The 21,365-nt window shown below is 36.2% G+C and overlaps 1 pseudogene; it reads right to left on the minus strand.

Moving 5' to 3' along the window:
* Positions 1-7,751: 7,751 nt before the first annotated feature.
* LOC146954560 (uncharacterized) lies at positions 7,752-12,062 on the minus strand (annotated as a pseudogene).
* Between the last annotated feature and the right edge of the window lie 9,303 nt (positions 12,063-21,365).

The following is a 21,365-nucleotide window of genomic DNA, read 5'->3' on the forward strand; positions in this document are numbered from 1 at the left end:
TCCAACAATGTCGCCCAACAATGACTAGCAACATACTACTAGAATTCATGGGACAACTCCAATGTAAAACATGGGTCCGCTAATATGTGATAAACAATGTGTGCAAACAACGGTATACACGGTCCTCTTTTATAGGTGCATGTTTGTGTATATTGTGTTGGTGATTTCCAAAATAATGGAATCACTTTAGAACCAAAAGTTGTAACTCTTCATGGGAATCATTCATATACATTGGAACATTATTATTTATTGATAGATAATGAACCATGACATTGATTCAAATGTATATGGTTATAACATTTGGCAAAAGGGTGCTTAATGAACCATAACATTGATTCAAGTGTATATGATCGTAACCTTTGGCAAATGGGTGCTTAATGAATCATAGCATTGATTCAAGTCAAAAGGGTGTCTTCTCTCATGTTAAGAGTCATATAATGCACTATAAATGCTTGGCATTTGGGCATTAGTTGGATACATAAGAAAAACAACACACAATTTTGGACAGAATTTTGTTGCATTAACAACATAATTCTCCCTCATTCTCTTACTCTAAATCATCCATCAATTCTCTAATGCATGAGTGAATTGCTGGAACCATAAATCTGTAAAATATTGTTAGGAGATTCGTTTGGTGTGGTTGTGCAATACACGTCAAGGAACTCATAGTATCCTGAAGGGGATTCGCCGGTCATTCCTTATTGCATCCAATATACAGTTATTGGTGGGGGCGAATCGAACCTAAAGGTTAGTATGGCAACCCCATACGCTTTGAGTTTACATGCATAACAATTAAACTTTTCAGGTTTCAAGTGCAGCAACCTCTTCCCAAACAATCAAGATATACAACAATCTTTGGAATTTATGTGCACACTTCATCGTATTCATCTTCATCATCTTCTTGATCAAGTTATTGCAGCAGACCCTCAACACAAGTTCCAACAATCTTTAGGTTCGATTTATGATTTACTTGTGATTAATGGATGTAATTTTGGGAGAGATGAAAGCTTACATTTTCATCCATGACTACGGTGAACGGTAAACAAATTCCTTTTATGAACATATGTTATGGAAATTTATGGATAAATATTTCATATGTGATGTGTTTATGTTAAATTTACATGTGATAATAGATAATATATGCATGATAAATTTTGATATGTATGAAATTTATTGTTTGAAATTTGTTTGATGTTAATTTGAACATGAGATAATGTGCATTTAAGTGATTACCTATTATGAAATATTTGGTGTTCTAAATGCATGTGTATAGTATCTAAGCAAATATGAATATGTTAGATTTAACATGTGGTGACATATATATACATGATTTAGAAATTGTTCAAGTATATGAATTTTGATGAGTATAGTAATATGTTAAGACTGTTTAAACACTATTTTATTTATGAAAGTAGTGTAGATAAATTGTCAAAATATCAAGTGGTTGCTTTAATGATATTATTTACTTTGTGTAAGAAATTATTATCATTAATATTGTGTTGATATTATATGTACATGATAATATGAAAAGTAATGGTTAATTTCTTGTTTATCATGATATTAAAATAATTTGGGTATGTTTTGAATTATTATAAGTTGATATATGTTCATGGAAGAAAGTCATAGAGAATATTAATGATTTTGGTTCATTGTTTATTTTTCTATGTGATTGTTTATTGAAATTTAGCATTGAATATATTTAAACATAAACTTGAATTTAACACAATGAATTTATGTGTATTAGTTATATGATAACTAAAATCAAAATGTGTGTTATATTTAATTTATGTGGAGTATATGACTTACATGTTTAAACCCATCTTATGAAGTAAAATTTGGTTAAGACATTCTTTTATGATCAAGTTTTATTTTGCTATGTATGTTTAATGCATTCAATGTATGATATATCTTGGCCAGATATAAAATAAAAGTTGAAGTTTGAATTGAAATGCATGTTAAATAAATTAATAGCAAAGGTGTAATGATATAAAAGTTTGTCTATTATTACAATATACTCAATTGACAAAAGTGTCATGGTTTGATGATAGTTGATGAATACTATCAAAAGTATATAAGTTGATCCATAGACATAGCTATGAGAATACAAAATCTATGTGAAGAATTGAATATTCAAAGTTTATAAAAGTTAAAAGAAAATCTTGCAATTATTTGACGAAATGATTGACAAGGAATGATGTCTTTGGAAATGATGTTGAATAAATTGAAGACATTATTAGGGATTTGGTACAAACCCAAATCTAATTGATCACCAATGGTGGAAACTCAACCCACACTTGAGTAGCATCAAGTCTTGGGTTCAATGGTGAAAGTACACTATTAGAGTGATTGAAGTACTTGACAATAGATACATCCCAAGGGGTAAAAGTACTTGGACCATAAGAAGAAAAAGGGTAGGATGAGGTTTTCCTCTTAATGGACATATAGCATACATTTGCTGGAATGCATACTTATGGGGCATTCCCGATATAGTCTACCTATGTGAGAATGAAGTTTGGCCGCTTCATGGAGTTCAAGGGTTTGACTCTTAAATTCTCATGAAAAGGGATATATGACACAAGGCCTTCTTAATGTGTCATCTTACAAGTCTCTTTATCAATGGTACTGAGATTCTATGTGTAAGTTATGCACACTTGTTCTAATGAATAGTTGGTTCAAAGCTTGCCTACCATACTATTTGGGAATGAGCGAAAACTTAACTTACTAAGTAATGGTTCAAATCGCGAGATACCATTATCTGAAGGCATGGAATTTCCGGATTTATGTGATTTAGTATTTTGAAAATGGTGGGGGATTGTTGGTGATTTCCAAAATAATGGAATCACTTTAGAACCAAAAGTTGTAACTCTTCATGGGAATCATTCATATACATTGGAACATTATTATTTATTGATAGATAATGAACCATGACATTGATTCAAATGTATATGGTTATAACATTTGGCAAAAGGGTGCTTAATGAACCATAACATTGATTCAAGTGTATATGATCGTAACCTTTGGCAAATGGGTGCTTAATGAATCATAGCATTGATTCAAGTCAAAAGGGTGTCTTCTCTCATGTTAAGAGTCATATAATGCACTATAAATGCTTGACATTTGGGCATTAGTTGGATACATAAGAAAAACAACACACAATTTTGGACAGAATTTTGTTGCATTAACAACATAATTCTCCCTCATTCTCTTACTCTAAATCATCCATCAATTCTCTAATGCATGAGTGAATTGCTGGAACCATAAATCTGTAAAATATTGTTAGGAGATACGTTTGGTGTGGTTGTGCAATACACGTCAAGGAACTCATAGTATCCTGAAGGGGATTCGCCGGTCATTCCTTATTGCATCCAATATACAGTTATTGGTGGGGGCGAATCGAACCTAAAGGTTAGTATGGCAACCCCATACGCTTTGAGTTTACATGCATAACAATTAAACTTTTCAGGTTTCAAGTGCAGCAGCCTCTTCCCAAACAATCAAGATATACAACAATCTTTGGAATTTATGTGCACACTTCATCGTATTCATCTTCATCATCTTCTTGATCAAGTTATTGCAGCAGACCCTCAACACAAGTTCCAACAATCTTTAGGTTCGATTTATGATTTACTTGTGATTAATGGATGTAATTTTGGGAGAGATGAAAGCTTACATTTTCATCCATGACTATGTGTTTTATCTTGGTTTTCGGGTGTCAAACATTGATTACGTTTGAACCTTTTTAAACCGGTGATATCTTATTTTTTCTTGGGAAGGGAAAAAGTAAGCAAAACCCTTGAGAATCGAGGTCCGGGAGTTGTTTTCGCTACGGGAAGGTGTTAGGCACCCATAACGACTATAGTAACCTATAGGAACCGTCTTTAATTTCTACGCGCGCGCTTTATTTTTAAATGCTATTTTGAAATGTTATTTAAACATAAGAATGTTCTAAGTGAAGAATTGGAGGGAGAAGAATGTGTTTGAATTTTTATTTTATTTGAATTGAAGGAATTTTGTTCCTTGCCTACGTACCCGTTTAAGGGATCAAATCCACCGTAGTTCTCTTTCAAAAAATGTTTTTGTTTTTGTTGGTTGATTTTAAGTTTGAAAATGGAGTTTGAAGAATAGAAAGAGGCCTCAAGGGCATGAGATTGGAAAATAGTGAGGTTGAATTAGTGAATTGCAAAATATGGTCAAAGTAGGATTCCTTTCATTGGATTTTTGATTAAGAAAACAAAAGGAAAATTCAATGGGGTTTTGGACCCCAAGGTTTATTGTGAAAGATTTGAGTGAAGTTGTTCACATTTGTTTGGAAAATTGGTTTTTCTCTAAGTATAAGTCCTAGGCATTCATCTAAACATACAATCCTAAACATACATCTAAACATGCATATTCTAGCTACTTAGTGATGTGTGTGCATGTGTCGGTGCTTGTGTCGGTGTACATCATTAGAGTCCATTGTCCTTTACATCATACCCTAGATACATTCTATGGCCTCTTTGCCAAGAAAGCTAAAAGTGCATAAAAGTAAAATATTACAAGAATTCCTAAGTGTTACATTCTAACTTCGGTACAAATTAAGGTGCAAGAAAGAAAATAGAGATGAATATGAGATGAAATGAAGATGCTTATGATGAATATGAAACAATGAACAAATGGTTAGTAGCACAAGATATAAAGCAAGTCAAAGCTATCATAACAAAAGTAAGAAAATTAACATAAGAAAAACAAGCAAAGACAAATGTGAAATAGGCCTAAAAATCATCACCAATGCGAGGCTTGAATATGACCTATAATCCTCATACTTCAAAGGGTTTCCAAAGAATTTCAATTCAAATTTCACAAAGAGGATTAAAGGAATATACACTACCAAGCATTTAAGACAAAAATTAGGCAAATTTCACATTATTTATTCACAAACAAAACTTGGAACACAAGGCATTAATGACATATTCACAAACAGCACCAATTTCATGGATTCAAAGTCACAATTTTCATAAAATTCATATAACAAGGTTCCACATCAAACACTCAAGATTAAGGGCCAAGATCATGCAAAATTTTCACAAGAAACTATCAAAAAGTAACATAAAATCACAAGAAAACTCCACATATATTTTTATCAATTTTAACATGCAACAATTATCCCAAAAATACCACAAAACTATTAAGAAATATGTATGAAAATTTTTGGAGTTTTTAGAGAATTTTTAACCACAAAAAAAACATGTAAATTTCACAATTTTTAACAAACAATGGTAAACTCTTAACAAGAAAATACTACCTATTTTTTAACCAAGACTTAACACATAAAACACACAAAAAATTGTCAAGAAAACAATCAAGAACACATAGAATTTTTTAGGAATTTTTTCAAGGGATTTTTAGTAAGAACACGGGTGTAAACAGCATTAAGTGGTGTTAAAAGAGTAAAAAACATTGCAAGAAACAAAGTAAATAGATAAAGCAAGCCCAGGCCCAGTCTAAAGTACAAAAACGGGTAGGGTCATGGAGCATGAAACGGGTTATGGATAGATCCAATGGCTTGTATGAGATTAAAATACAAACACGTGAGCACAGACAAAGAAAAGAAATGGTTCCATCTCCTTCTTCTTCCTTGCGACACCCTTGCTTCTCTGATTTCCCAATCCTCAAAATCCAGTGATACTTCCGGCCAACCAGCGCTTCCGGTGTGGTGGCCGGAAAAAACAAAGCCTCTTTTGAAAGGAAAACAACAAATTCGAAATCCTCTCCATCCTAATTTAGAAACTGGATGCGAAGATGAGGAAAGGAGAAGCACAGGTCCAGCTTTTGATTCGGAATTTTTCGTTGCAAGGACGAAATCAAGAACGTATAGGAAGGTGAAGATGATGCGTTTACCTCGTTCAACGTCTCAGTGTTGGAATTCCTCGCCGTGGTTCAATCTTTGCTAATCCGTTTCGGTACCGTGCGGTTGCGTTCTGATCTGCTTCAATTCCCTTTGATTCACACGCCTTGCTGCGATTCTGTGTTGCTCCGCTTCGATCTTGTTCGAATTCGCCGTTGTTGAATGGATCCGATGCTACTGTGATCTTCCGGTGACGGTTTCGAATTCGGTTTCTTCTTTTCTACGAACTTGACTCCGTTTCCATGAAGATTTGTTGTGAGTGAATCAATGGATTGGAGGTTGATGATGATGGATATTGATGGAATGATGATGAATACGTGAGGATTGGTGGTGAAATGGGAAGAAAGAGGTTGTTGTGGTGGTGGAATGGTTTGTTAGGGAGGAGGAGTGGTGGAGGAAAAGGTTGTTAGGGTGGTTGATGTGGTGGTGAGAGGTTATGGTCGTGGTGGAAAACGGTTACGTGATGGAAGAAAAGAGGGAAAAGAGAGAAAAAAGATTTTTGTGATTTTTTGGTATTTTGTGAAATAATCATTGAATTATCTAATTTTGACTAAGACTTTGACTTATATAGGCTAAGTCATTGACCTTGGACCAATAGGATAGAGACATGTGGCACTTGACTTGTAACAAACTTTTAAGAACCAATAACATTTGGACACATGGCACTTGGACTCTAACACACTTAAAAGGGATTAAAACGTAAATAACAAAAGTGCGCGGACTAAAAATGAAAATTAAACTAAAATTGAATGGAAAAAGTAAATTGAAAATTAACGTAAAGCGAGACGATTAAAAACAACAAAGCAGATTAAAACGAATCAGAGATATTATGTGAAATGACCAAAACGCCCCTAGGGCTTAAAACGACTAAAAACGACTCAAATGCAATTTTAAAATGATTTTTAACAGGGGATTAAAGCAAGAGCTTATTCAAACAAATTAAAAGACTCAGAGACAAATTTTAGAATTTAAACAGGGTTTTAACACATGAAAAGACTAAAATGCCCCTAGGGGCAAAACTGACTCAAAACGACTTCAAATGCAATTTTAAAATGGATTTTGACATAGAATTGAAATGAAAACTTATTCATACTATTTGACAAGACCCAAACAAATTTTTAAAGATTGAAAGAAATTTTAACATGATAAATGACTAAAATGCCCCTAGGGGCTAAACTGACTAAAAAAAATGATTCAACTGATATTTTTTGGAATGAATTCTGACATGAGATTGAAACAAGGGCTTATACAAACCAATTTAAAAGACTCAAACAATTTTCAAAGATTAAAATGAATTGAATGCAGGAAATGACTAAAATACCCTTTTACGTGAATTTTGCAAATAATATTGAAATAAAATGCAGAGAAAGATGCAATTGATCAAAGACATATCAAATGACTTATAATGCAAGAAAAGAAGAATTGGACAAATATTTTTAGGTCCAAAATTAGGGTATAACACTATGGTGAACGGTAAACAAATTCCTTTTATGAACATATGTTATGGAAATTTATGGATATATATCAACTTATAATAATTCAATGAACCAATCAAGTGAGAATATTAATGAACAAATTTTTGGACCGTGTAGCCCACTACGAATTAGGTTGAGCTCAATTTTGATGGCCCACAAATCAAGTGAGTTGACCCATTTTGATCAATTTATACGAGCTGGCCTACCAGAGCGAGGTGGCCGGAGTGACCAATTTGATTTGACATCTCTATCTTTAATAAATATACTTTCATTAAAAAAAGGATCTTGTTAACCGGTGCCCCCAGAGCACTAGTTAAGGAACTAAAAGTAGAAAAAAAAGTTTGAAAAAAACATTTTTTTAACTTTGAAAAAGTAGAACGCACAATTTTTTTTTTTTTGCTAAGCGAGGAGATTGGACAAGCATCAAGAGGAAACACCGACATCCCAACTAGGTTGGCACCCCGGGAAACCTCCATCCTATGCCGCCAAACTCTAACATTTTATTAAAAAAAAGTAAAAACTGTACAAGAAGAGGGGGGACTAGGCCAAAACCCTCAGAAAATAAAGAAACAATACAAACAGCAGACTACAAATCCCTAAGGAAATCTGTAATTAGGTAAGCCTACCCTTTCCCGAAAGAAATCAAGATACAACGCAGCAGGTAATACATCTAACCAAACAGATCCCTGCAAAAAATGACCCATATTTGCTAACCTATCCGCACAACAATTACCTTCACGAAAAATGTGAGAAGAAATAACCTGAATACCCAAACTACGGGCATTATGCCATCTGTTTCGAAGCATAACTGGCACTAATGAAGGATTAGAAAAAATTAGCAAAGCACTAGTGGAATCACTCTCCAACCATAACTGTCGCCACCCATGAGCAGAAGCATGCTCCATGGCTAAAATGATAGCAAGAACTTCGGAATAATAAACCGATGCCTCCCCAATGTTACAACAGAAGGCGCCAAGAAAAGAGCCCCTAGAGTCCCGAAAAAGACCTCCACAAGCTGCATGCCCAGCAATGACGGAACCATCAGTGTTAACCTTCAGCCATGGAGAAGAGGGAGCTTTCCACAACACCGGGATGATTTCTTTTACGGTACGACAATGAGCATCAACCGAAAAAACATCCAAAAGCTGAGAGTCAGATGGCAAACATTTTCCAGTTGAGGTATTACCAGATAAAGCCACCCAGGAATGAATGCGAACCTTGGCAGAATAAAAGGTTGTAACTTGCGAAGAGAACCGCATGCTATTTCTAGCAAGCCAAATAGTATGCACCGTATGTATAACTGATGCTAGGAAAATATCAGCTGTCTGCGAAGAACAATGAGCAGGAAGGCAAGACAGAAGAGAGAGAGCTGAAGTACAGTCTATGGAACAATTAAGTTTACCACCAAGCCAAGACCAGAGATCAGTTGCAAAAGGGCACTGAAGAAATAGATGTTCAGACATTTCATCCATTTGCAAGCAAAAGCAACAAGCTGAAACAATTACACAGCCCCGCGCTCTAAGATTTTCATCCGTAGGCATTTTACCATGCAATAATCGCCAAAAAGTAAAGGAGTGAGAAGGGGGAATGCACCCCTTCCAAATCAGATCCGCCCAAGGCAACTTTGGAGCTGTCGGCTTCAGAAAATCAATCGCCAATTTCAAAGACAATTTACCATCAGCGGAGTGTGACCAAACAAAAGTGTCCGGTAGAGGATCACAAGGTAAAGAAATTGAAGGAAGCTTGTCAGTCACAACCGCAGTCATAAGAGATGGTGGCAAATTCCACCCTCCATCAACAATAATATCCGACACTTTACTAGTGAAACCAGCATGAAAGAAAGGATCAACATTAAATAAACCAACAAGAGAGGTACCAAGCCAATTGTCATTCCATAGAGAAATATTCTCACCCGTGCCCACAATCCACAAAGAGTTATCAAGCACCGTACCTATGTGAGTTTTAATACCAGACCAAACAGAAGATTTAAAATAGTGGTTAAGAGGTTTACCATTGGAAAAAAATCTACGCTTCATGATGTATGCCCATTGCGAGTCTGTGGAGATAAGCTTCCATGCTAATTCTAACATTGCCGCTTCATTAATTAAACTTGTCGGCTTCAAATCTAACCCACCTTCCGCCCATGGTCGACTGATACACTTCCAAGAAACCGTGCATAACTTCCTAGAAAGAACATCTCCGCTCCAGATAAAATTTTTAATCCAGGTGTCCAAGAATCGAAGCAGACGACGTGGCCACATATAAACATGAAAAGAGTAGAGTAACATTCCATGGATAATAGATTTAACCAGCTGAACTCGTCCCATGATAGAAAGAAGGGAACCCTTCCATGAAGAAAGCTTAGTCTTTATCCTGTCGGCAATCATTTGAAAGGGAACAACTTTTGGCTTGCCTTGAAAAATTGGACACCCCAAATACAGGAAAGGAACGTGTCCCACAGTGAAACCTAACATGTCTGAAATCATCTGAGCACGCGTTGAATTCATAGCACCAGTGTACAATCGGCTTTTAGCATTATTAATAATTTGTCCGGACACCTCAGAATATCTATGGAAAATATTTAGAAGCACACGAATATTACGCTTAGTTCCTGTACAAAAAATCATAACATCATCAGCATATAATATGTGCGTAGGAAGAGAAACCCCACGGCAATAAGCCATAGGATGCAGCCTCCTTGATGCTACCGCCAAAGAGATGGACCTACTCAAGACATCTTCGGCCAAGCAGAATAAGAGAGGAGATAATGGATCCCCTTGTCGAACCCCTCTAGTGCAAGAGAAGAAACCCACAGCCTTACCATTAACCAACACAGACAGCCGAGCTGAATTCAATATAGCTAGAATCCAATTCACAAAAGTCTCAGCAAAACCGAAGGCCCTAAGAACATTAAGCAAAAAATTCCAGTCTAAAGTGTCAAAAGCCTTCGCAATATCGACCTTTAAAGCTACATTACCTCCATATTGATGCTTGTCAAGTAAATTAATAGCTTCCTATGCAATAATCACACATTCATAAATATTACGATCCCGAATAAACCCACGTTGCTCAGTTGAAACAATCCGCATAGCAATGGGTGCCAATCTGTCTGCAAGGATTTTAGTGATAACTTTAAACTGAAAATTGGCTAGAGCAATAGGGCGATAGTCTCCGATCACTCTCGGCCCTGGCACCTTTGGAATAAGCACAATCAAATTGTTATTAATATTTGCAGGAAGAGCATCAGTAATAAAAAACTCCTGAACCGACTGGATTAAATCCGTACCAACAATGTCCCAATAGGTCTGATAGAAAAGTCCTCCAAACCCATCAGGACCCGGGGCACCATCCCCGTTAAGGGAAAACACCGCATTCCTAATCTCCTCAAATTGAGGAACACGCATCAGCTGCTGGTTATCATCATCCGATACCATCGATGGGATAGTCTCCTCAATCAAATTATTCTGCGTACAGTTATTAGGAACAGTAAAAATGGACTTGAAATAATTAACCACGTGTACCTCAATGTCCTCAGGGTCAGTAAGCATTCTGTCACCATCTTGCAAAAAAGAAATAGAATTCTTTGAAGCCCGGATTCTTGCTACTCTGTGAAAATAAGCTGTATTTCTATCCCCATGTATAAACCGCTGGTTTCTAGCTTTTTCCTTCCAAAGCTCCTCTTGATAATGCAAAGCTTTGGTTAGAATAAATTGAGCCTCAATATCTTGCATATAAAGCTGGTGCGAAAAACCATCAGTGTCAATAATTTGTTGAATTCTATTCACTTCATCCACTGCCAAACGAACTTGTCTGTCAACGTCACCGAAGACCGTACGGTTCCAATGAGAATAAATATTTTTCATGTGCTTGAGCTTGGCCTGTAGCCGAGACATACCATGCCCCCGGAACCTCATTGTCCAATTCTCAACAAGAAGCCTACGACAATCAGCATGGGAAGTCCAAGTTTTAAAAAATTTAAAAGTGCCGCCACTATGTGCTGTAGACAACTCAGCCGTCAATAAGAGAGGATGATGATCCGATTGATGCCTCACTAAGGCCGAACAAGACGTTCTGCGCCAAAAATTAATCCATTCCACATTACAGATAGCCCTATCAAGGCGAAGTGCCACATTTTCCGAACCAAGCCTGCCATTGGACCAAGTATAAAAAGTACCCAACGTGCTGAGATGATTTAATAAATTTGCATTAGACCAATTCAGAAAATCCAGACAAGATAAAGATGGAGGAGGCCGACGACCACGCTTCTCATGAGCACCCAACACCGCATTAAAGTCACCAATAAATAACCAAGGACCGGGAAAGCGCCCTTGGAGATGAGACAAGTCTGCCCAAAGTTGCCGACGCTTCAAATAAAAATTACTAGCATAAACCGCAGCAATATATACAAGAGAATTTTGACAAGACACTTGTAAGACTATGCATTGATCCGACACAAACAAAACCGTAGGGAGAGTGACCTTGCCCCAAAGTGCCCATAAATTCGGCTGCAAATTTCCTCTAACATTCAAACAATAATTTGAAACACCAATACTATGCCAGTACCACAAAGGAACATCATCAAAAAGAATCATAGGCTCCGCAATAAAAATAATACCAGGAGAATGAGACAAAGATAAATTACGTAAAGCAATTTTAGAGTCAAAATTGCCAATACCTCGGATATTCCAATAAAGTAAATTCATGAGGAAGAGGATGGAGGTGTACCCCTTGTGTAGAACGCACAATTTCCAATACAATATTTCCTTTTATATTTATATTTCTTTAACCAGTGCCCCGAGGGCATTGGTTAACATTTCCCTTAAAAAAAATTAGAAATAAATAATTTGTAGAAATAACCCAAGTTCATAGGGTTATAAAGTAAGTATGCTTAACATTTCACATTTATAATAAAGACATACAACATGCAAATATTTCTATTTATTTAAACTGTTTAAATATATGTTGTCATTATTCAGCTGATATCAGTGGAAGCAATTCTAAACCCCAAAAGGCATTAAAATATGCATTGATTTAGAATAGCTCCAAACCATATCACCGAACAATGACCATATACCACTAAAATTCACAGGACAACTCCAGCGTTAAACATGGGTCCTAGAATATGAGTTTAAACAATAGTATACATTCCTATTTTATAGGTACATGTATGTCCATGTTGTCTACCCACTTTCGATGTGGGACTTGCGAACTACATTTGATAGCAAATCATTACTATTGCCGCCATATGATATTAATGTTAAGTTTTTATTAAATGATGATAGAAGAAATAGTTTGAATGAGAAATCATAAGTTTCATATCAGAATTGAAAATTGATTTTGAACTTAAACCCTTTTCAACAATGGTCATTTTCCAGCTTTACAATACCAATTCATTAACTAGTTATCAAATTTTAGACCAGGCTTAAAAAATCTCAATTTTTTATTTTTGTCAAGTATTATTATTGTGATGTTGATGTTCAAATATAGTTGAAAGGTATCATGATTTTGTATAGACAATGGTCAACGTTTTATTGTAGTCTACACATCAGAGAATTCATATGGTGGAGGCCTGCACAAATCAATACATTTGTTGTTAAGTGCTAATTAATCTTTCACTATTCTTCTCCTTAATTTTGGATACAACTAGATAATATTCAGACTTCTTGTAGTTTATTTCAATTCATTGATTAAAATTCGTAAATTTTCATATACATTTAGTCACACGGTTTGTATTTCGCTTCGGTACGTGGAACGAATTTGGGTACGTGTGGTTCGTAACTCTCGAAGAATTCAGTATGTGTGGGGGTATATATAGTCGGGTACGCTATTTGGGTTTACGTTAGGTGGATACGCTATGAGAGCTCCTCTTTAACAAAAACTCGGGTTGTGAGGGTTAATTTAAGGTTGGTTTAATTCATAACTCTATCTCCCTCAAGCCCAAGGGTCAACAAATTATGGTTGCAAGAAGCATGAATGATGCCATTTGCCTTTTGTAGACGAGAGAAAATGAGGTATGAATTTGCAGAACCTGCCCATGTAGATTATAAGCACTATGAGAGGGACTCGAGGAAATATAATTGGAATACAGAGGTATTGAAAATATTGAGATATACAAATAGTCTCACATCACATATTTAAGAAAAATGGAAAGGAAACTATGGAGGAGCATATTATTTCATATACTCACAGTGAAAGAGTCACCTTTGCATTTGTATTGATGGCACAATTTTTCTGTCACCAAGTGATTAGTTCGTCAGTTCTTACTTAAGTGAATTTCAAGACAAATTTCATGGGAACCTATTTGCGCTTCCACCGAATTTTGTGACTCTTTTATTTTCTCAAAACAAACTATGGCTGCAAAATTGCATACAAGAATTCAACTTATGTTTTTCATATAATAGTAAACTATCACATTTGCTTCAATTCCTTCTTGCAACTGAAATACACAAACTTAGTTCATCTTATGTTATTTTTTTTTTTTGAAGAATTCAACTTATGATAAAGATATAACTCCTTTAAATAATTATTAATATCAGTCCTTGTTAGTATTAATAATTATTAATATCAGTCCTTTAAATTGTTCTTGTCTGTAATGTTGCAGAGGTTAGCATCAGCAGAGCCGGATTTGAAGAACTCACTAGTGACAATGAGAAGTTAGTGGAAAACAATGAGTAATAGTGGAACTGAAGGATCACAATCAAAGGCGAAGCCATTATTAGACGGCTGGAGAGCAAGTGAGATACCAATCATTGACAAGCTATCTCTTGGCCTTCTACTTGCTCTCCTTTCCGGATCATTCGGATCTGCTGCCATCTTCTTTGCAACATAACATTACCTTTCCCATTAAGAGATGGATAATCAGCTTGTAAATTGTAATGTCAATCTGTTGTCCCATGTAGCCTCTGCCTTCGTGAGTCCATCACACTGCAAAAGGACTGGCTTGATCAATCGACCGGTTCTAGGGACTGTGCGATGTTGCAAAATCCGTAAAGGCACGGACAGTGGTCCATGTTCATTTTGCTGCAGCCGGGGTAATGATAGATAGCCAATAGAAAGATCATGCTTACAAGGTTTAAGAAGAGACACATGAAAAACAGGTTTTATCTTAGCACTCGAACGCAATTGAAGTTAGTAAGCCACACATCCAATCCTGACCACAACAGGATAAGGCCCAAATTACTTAAGACCCAAACTATGATTCATTCTCCAATGTAAAATTCTTATCAGTAAATTTATTCATGAAGACGTGAACTTTGGACAGGTTCAGCTTGAGTTGCTGCAGAATTGTATCTCTCTAAGTCAACAACAATTGCAGGTTTGGGGGGTTCAAGGCATTGGTACATAACGGGTAAGACCAGTGGGGTCCCTTCCGTAGGCATCGTCGAACGGTGTCATAGAAATACTACTCTATAACGACGTATTATACCAATATTAGGCCCAAGACAACAGCCGAGACAAGGACTTGGTGTCCGACCATGTGAAGCAACATAAGTATAATTCTAAATATTTTTCACGCGCTTTTGACTAACCATCCATTTGAGGATGATAAGAGGTGCCTATGGTCAGAGTTGTGCCGCTTAACTAAAAAAGTTGTTACAAAAAACGACTTGCAAACATCTTGTCACAATCGACAATGATGCTTTGAGGAATACCATGAAATTTCACCGCAGAATGCATGAAGGGTTCAACAACCGCAACCTGAGAGCTAGTATAATAAGACTTCAAATCCGTGAAATGTGCATATTTCAACAAACGATCAATAACAAAAATTGACAATAAAGCCATGTGAAAGTGGCATGCTTGTGATGACGTCCATAGCCACATCTTCCCAAATCTACATTGGAACTAGTCTTGGACCGGCGCGATGTGCGGGTGTATAATTTTTTCTTTTTTAAAGGTAAATAATTGTAATTACCCTAGAATATGTGAATTTTATGTTTGTAACTTATTAATAAAGAAGTTTATGAATACTTGAGCACTTGATTCCAATTTTTGGCCATTGGTTTTAACCATGTTAGTTGTTTCAAACACTTTTTTCAGAAGTAATGTTGTCAAATCCTTAGGCTGGCAACAAAAACGTGTATTAGGAAAATACTTGTCATCAAATTGATTGGAAAAAAAAGGACAAAAGAATAAAATTGCAAGGAGAAATTAATTTACCAAAAATTCAAGGACGCAAAACAAAAGAAGCATTAGAGCAACCACAATGGAGAACCCGTTTTAAGATACTTAAATGGGTCCCACGTGTACAAATCTTGCACAAATTTCTAATCTCAGATGCATCATGTAACTGGTTTGTTTTAATCTTATGGTGGTTTAAGTTATGTTTTCTTGCCATTAGCCTTTGAGGTTTTCCATTCTCTTATTCTTCCTCTGCATAGTGTTTGAAAACATAGCTAGTTTTCAATGCACAATTTATGGTTTTGGTATTCAACTAATTTTTTTGGTGAAATGGAGAGGGTTGTGTTAGGCCTCGACAGCCAACGTAAAACTTTGTCGAATCTCTATGACATGGACCAAATACGAAATAGTGTGAATGCTAGGTCGTTGCCCGGAAGCAACGCGCTGTATGGCTCGAGTACAGTGTCAAATGAGCAAGGGCCGCTGCATCGCCGCCTGGATGTAGTGAAAAATAAGCAAGGGTTCCCACATCTTCGTGAACGGGTGCGGGTAAAGAAGCTAGTTCATGAGAGTAGGATTCGTTTTGGAACTTGGAATATAGGTACTCTTACGGGTAAATCTATGGAAGTAGTAGACACTATGACTAGGAGGAGGATTAACTTTATGTGCCTACAAGAAACTAAGTGGGTGGGGAAAAAGGCGAGAGAATTAGATAGTTCAGGATTTAAGCTTTGGTACACGGGCGAAGTTAGATCGAGAAATGGGGTAGGCATCATTGTGGATAAGGAGTGGAAGAAAGATATTGTGGATGTTAAAAGGATAGGAGATCGGATTATAGCCTTAAAGTGTGTAGTGGAACAAGACACCTTTAACGTAATTAGCGCTTATGCACCTCAGGTAGGACTAGAAGAACACCTTAAAGTAAAGTTTTGGGAGGAGCTAGAAGGATTAATTCAGGATATTCCATTAGGAGAAAAGATTTTTCTAGGAGGGGATTTGAATGGGCATGTAGGGAGGGTTTCGAGAGGTTTCGAGGGCGTGCATGGGGGGTATGGTCTCGGGGAGGTAAATGCGGAGGGAAATTCCATCTTAGATTTTTCATCGGCTTTTGATCTTACAATAGCAAATACGTGTTTTAGGAAAAGAGAGGAGCATCTCATCACTTACAAGAGTGGGGCCTCTTGTTCTCAGATCGATTTCTTTCTCATTAGGAAAACAGACAGGAAGATCTGTTTAGACTGTAAAGTCATACCGGGAGAGGGCTTAACTACCCAACATAGAGTAATGGTGATGGATGTAAGGGTTAAGAGGAGGGCAAAGAGAAGAGACCGTAGCGGGGCTCCGCGAATCAAGTGGTGGCATTTAAAGGGTGACAAACAAAGGATATTCCAACACAAGATATTAGAGGGAGGTTTGAGGCAACCACATGGAAGCGCTAATGATATGTGGGAGAGGATGGCTCATGAGATTAAGAAGGTGGCAAAAGAGACATTGGGAGAATCTAGAGGTTTTGGACCTAGGGGTAAAGAATCTTGGTGGTGGAATGACAGTGTTCAGAGTAAAGTTCGGATCAAGAGAGATTGTTTTAGAGATTGGTCTAAGTGTAAAAATGCCGAAACTTGGGATAAATATAAGATAGCTAGGAAAGAGGCTAAGAAGGCGGTGAGCGAAGCGAGAACTCAAGCATTTGAAGGATTATACCAATCTTTAGGTACCAAGGAGGGGGAGAAATCTATATACAAGCTTGCGAAGGGACGAGAACGAAAGACAAGAGACCTGGACCAAGTGAAGTGTATTAAGGATGAAGAGGGTATAGTTTTGGTGCAAGAGAGAGATATTAAGGATAGATGGAAGAAGTATTTCCACAACTTATTTAACGAAGGATATGAGATCTTACCAGACTCTAACAGGTTAGACATCAGAGAGGAGGACCGAAACTATAACTATTATCGTCGGATTCAGGAGCACGAGGTGAAAGAAGCGTTGAAAAGGATGACTAATGGCAAGGCAGTTGGGCCGGACAACATACCTATCGAAGTGTGGAAAAGTCTTGGCGATAGAGGAATTGGGTGGCTCACAAAACTTTTCAACGAGATTATGAGGACGAAGAAAATGCCGGACGAGTGGAGAAGAAGCACCTTAATTCCAATCTATAAGAACAAGGGGGATATACAAGATTGCGCGAATTATAGGGGAATTAAGCTAATGAGTCATACCATGAAGTTATGGGAAAGGGTAATTGAGCGAAGACTAAGAAAAGAGACTCACGTTACGGATAACCAATTTGGTTTTATGCCTGGGAGGTCGACTATGGAAGCGATCTACTTACTTCGACGCGTGATGGAGCGATATCGGACGGATAAAAAAGACTTGCACTTAGTTTTCATTGATTTGGAGAAGGCGTATGATAGAGTACCTAGAGAGATTTTGTGGAAAGCCCTGGAGAAGAAAGGGGTGAGGATTGCCTATATTAGAGCTATCCAGGATATGTATGAGGGGGCTTCGACTAGTGTGAGGACGCAGGATGGGGATACCGGAGATTTTCCCATAACAATAGGACTGCACCAAGGGTCAACCCTAAGTCCTTATCTTTTTACTTTAGTTTTGGATGTACTGACGGAACACATCCAAGAGTTAGCACCGAGATGTATGCTTTTTGCAGATGATGTAGTCTTGCTTGGTGAGTCGAGGGAGGAGTTAAACGGGAGGCTAGAGACTTGGAGGCAAGCCTTAGAAGCGTACGGTTTCCGCCTGAGTAGAAACAAGACGGAATATATGGAATGTAACTTCAGTAAAAGGAGAAGTGGGTCTACCTTAGAGGTGAAAGTTGGAGATCATATCATACCCCAAGTTACACGGTTTAGATATCTTGGGTCCATAGTACAAAATGACGGAGAAATAGAAGCTGATGTACATCATCGTATTCAAGCTGGGTGGTTGAAATGGAGAAGAGCCTCAGGTGTTTTGTGCGATAAGAAAGTACCACTTAAGCTGAAAGGAAAGTTCTATCGGACAGCAGTCAGACCGGCAATGTTGTATGGTACGGAGTGTTGGGCGGTTAAGAGCCAACACGAGAGTAAAGTAAGCGTAGCGGAGATGAGGATGTTGCGTTGGATGAGTGGTAAGACTAGACATGATAGGATTAGGAATGACATCATTAGAGAGAGAGTGGGGGTAGCACCTATAGTAGAAAAGTTGGTAGAAAATAGGCTTAGATGGTTTGGACATGTAGAGAGAAGACCCGTAGACGCCGTGGTAAGAAGAGTAGATCAAATGGAGGAGAGTCAGGTTAAAAGAGGTAGAGGAAGACCTAAGAAAACTATTAGAGAAACCATTAGAAAAGATTTAGAGGTCAATGAGTTGGATCCAAATATGGTCTTTGATAGAACATTATGGCGGCATTTGATCCATGTAGCCGACCCCACTTAGTGGGATAAGGCGTTGTTGTTGTTGTTGTAACAATGTTGGAAGTGTCACTTTGGTTCCAATTTTGTATTGTTGCTGTCCGCAAATGAAACATAATGAGTTACAACAATCGAATGCAAAGAAATAATGTACAAGTTCATGCAAGAAGAATATGACAGAGAGAGGAAGAGGACAAACAAAGAGAAGAAGAAGATGGAAACAACAAGGGTTTGTAATTCATATATTGTAAATTTGTGATTTTTAATTTCGTCTCTCTTTAACTTTTCGTTTTTGGTTTTGGTCTATGTAATCTTGTTTGGAAGGACACATAAGCCTGTTTTGCCACGTCAAACAACCCATGTCGCCGCCTTTTAACACATCAGTGTTTTTGTAATAGATGCTGACATGAGGGACGAAAATCAAAACATTAGGGTTTGTTTTAGAGCAAAAAAACATACATGGACGAAAACAAAACATGCGTGAACTTACATGAACAAGTTATATATCTAAGCATTTTTAATATTAAAAAAGTATGTGTCTCACTTATTACTAAAAAAATGTGTGCAAGAATGATTAATTTAATGGAAAATATTGTAGGTCTCACTTAAGAATGAGATGCTTTCTTGAGATCCTGGGTCTTATAGAATCCCAAAAAAAATTCTCCTCAATAGGGGTACATAATAGGTACTGAGTCGTAAATGTTTAAGACCCTCTTAATATGGATGCTTTAAGACAGATGAAATATGACTCCACTAAAGTAGAGGTTCAAACACACATATGTCGAGAAAATTAACTAAAATAAGGGAAATGTTAACTAGTGTCGCGACACTAGATATAAGGGAAATGTTAACTAGTGTCGCGACACTAGATAAGGAGATTAATATGGAAACTTTGCATTGGGAAATGATGAAAAGTGGAATGTTTCACTTTAGAAAAGTCAAAAAGTTGTTGTCTTTAATAAAAAAAAATCTATTTTTAACTTTCTTAACTAGTGCCCCGGGGGCACTGGTTAACACAACCCTTAAAATTAAGACAAGTGAACAAAAAAATCTTAAAATGTGATTGGTCCAAATTAATTGAAATACATGTCGGGACATGTAAGGTAATACTCTGGACCAGTTATCTGGTTCTTCTAAAGTTTTTAAGTCATCACATAGGGTAAGAGAGTAAAGTGATCATAAATATTAACTAGTAACAAAATTTAGATTGTGGTGGCAATATTCATATACTATAATACTAAAAATGTTATTTTACCAAAAAGAAAAATAAATACATATTATTTGAGATTGTTTAAGATGAAAGTAAAATAAGCACCTTACAATAATATATAAATAAAAGAGAAATAATAATATTTTTACAAAATTACTCTTATCAAATATTAACATATTTACGGTTATATAAATACAAAGTGGAATAGGCGAGTATGAGCTCGACATTACATGTTATTTGTATGTACTTAATAGGTTGGTCATGTAGGCCTAAGAGACATTTTCTCTGGTTGTAGCTTGACCTTTTTTAGGTAAAAGGGTTCTAAAAAAGTTTTGGCCTTCTCTATTAAACAAAAAAGTCCGGCCTGACATGATGTAGGTTAGGTTGTAGGCCGGTCTGACATATTTCCACCCATACTTGAGAATAGTGCAATTATTAGTGTACAATTAGAAAAAGTAAATAAGATTGCATTAAAAATTGAAATGATCATTTAATTTGAAACAAAATTTTATTACAAATGAATCACTCGTAACACAAGAAATATATATTATGAATTTTAAATGTGGAAAAGTGGGTTGTCTGAGGTTTGAACACCGCCCCCAACAAATATTATGCAACATCCCTACCAATTGAGTTAAATTCGCGGAGAATATATATTATGATGGGTTAAATATGTTTTTAGTCCTTATAAAATTGAGACCTTTTAAGTTTAGTCCTTACTTAATTTTAATAGTTCTTTTAGTCCCTATTTTTTTCCTGCACTGAGTATTAGTCCCTACTCAAATCAAATTTATTTAATTTATGCTTAAACTCTTAATTTTTTGAACAATTATTTGCAGACGTGTTTAGAACATTTCTAAAAGTTCCTCCGCAAAAAATTATCGCAAAATTTGATTTCTACATCCAGATTTTGTTACCTTTTATCTTTAACTTTTGTCGTTTTAAAAAATTCATATTTAATTCGTTTCATGTTAGAAAATTCTAAATTTTAGTAAATAAACCTTTCATAGTGTTCTAAACTTGTCTCAAAAAAATCGTTGAAAAATTTAAGAGCTTAAGGATAATTTTTAACAGGGACTAAAATTATAAGTAATTTTTTTTGTTAGGACTAAAAAAGCTATTAAAATTAAGTAAGGATTAAACTTATAAGTTTTCAATTTTATAAGGACCAAAAACGTATTTAACCCTATTATGATTAATTGATCAATTTATCAATAATTGAGATATTAAGTAATTTGACTAATTTTACTTTGATAATATTAGTTTTTTTT

This window comes from Medicago sativa, chromosome 1, assembly GCF_051527215.1.
Source record: "Medicago sativa cultivar Bolivia chromosome 1, Bolivia_mono, whole genome shotgun sequence".
Lineage (NCBI taxonomy): Eukaryota > Viridiplantae > Streptophyta > Magnoliopsida > Fabales > Fabaceae > Medicago > Medicago sativa.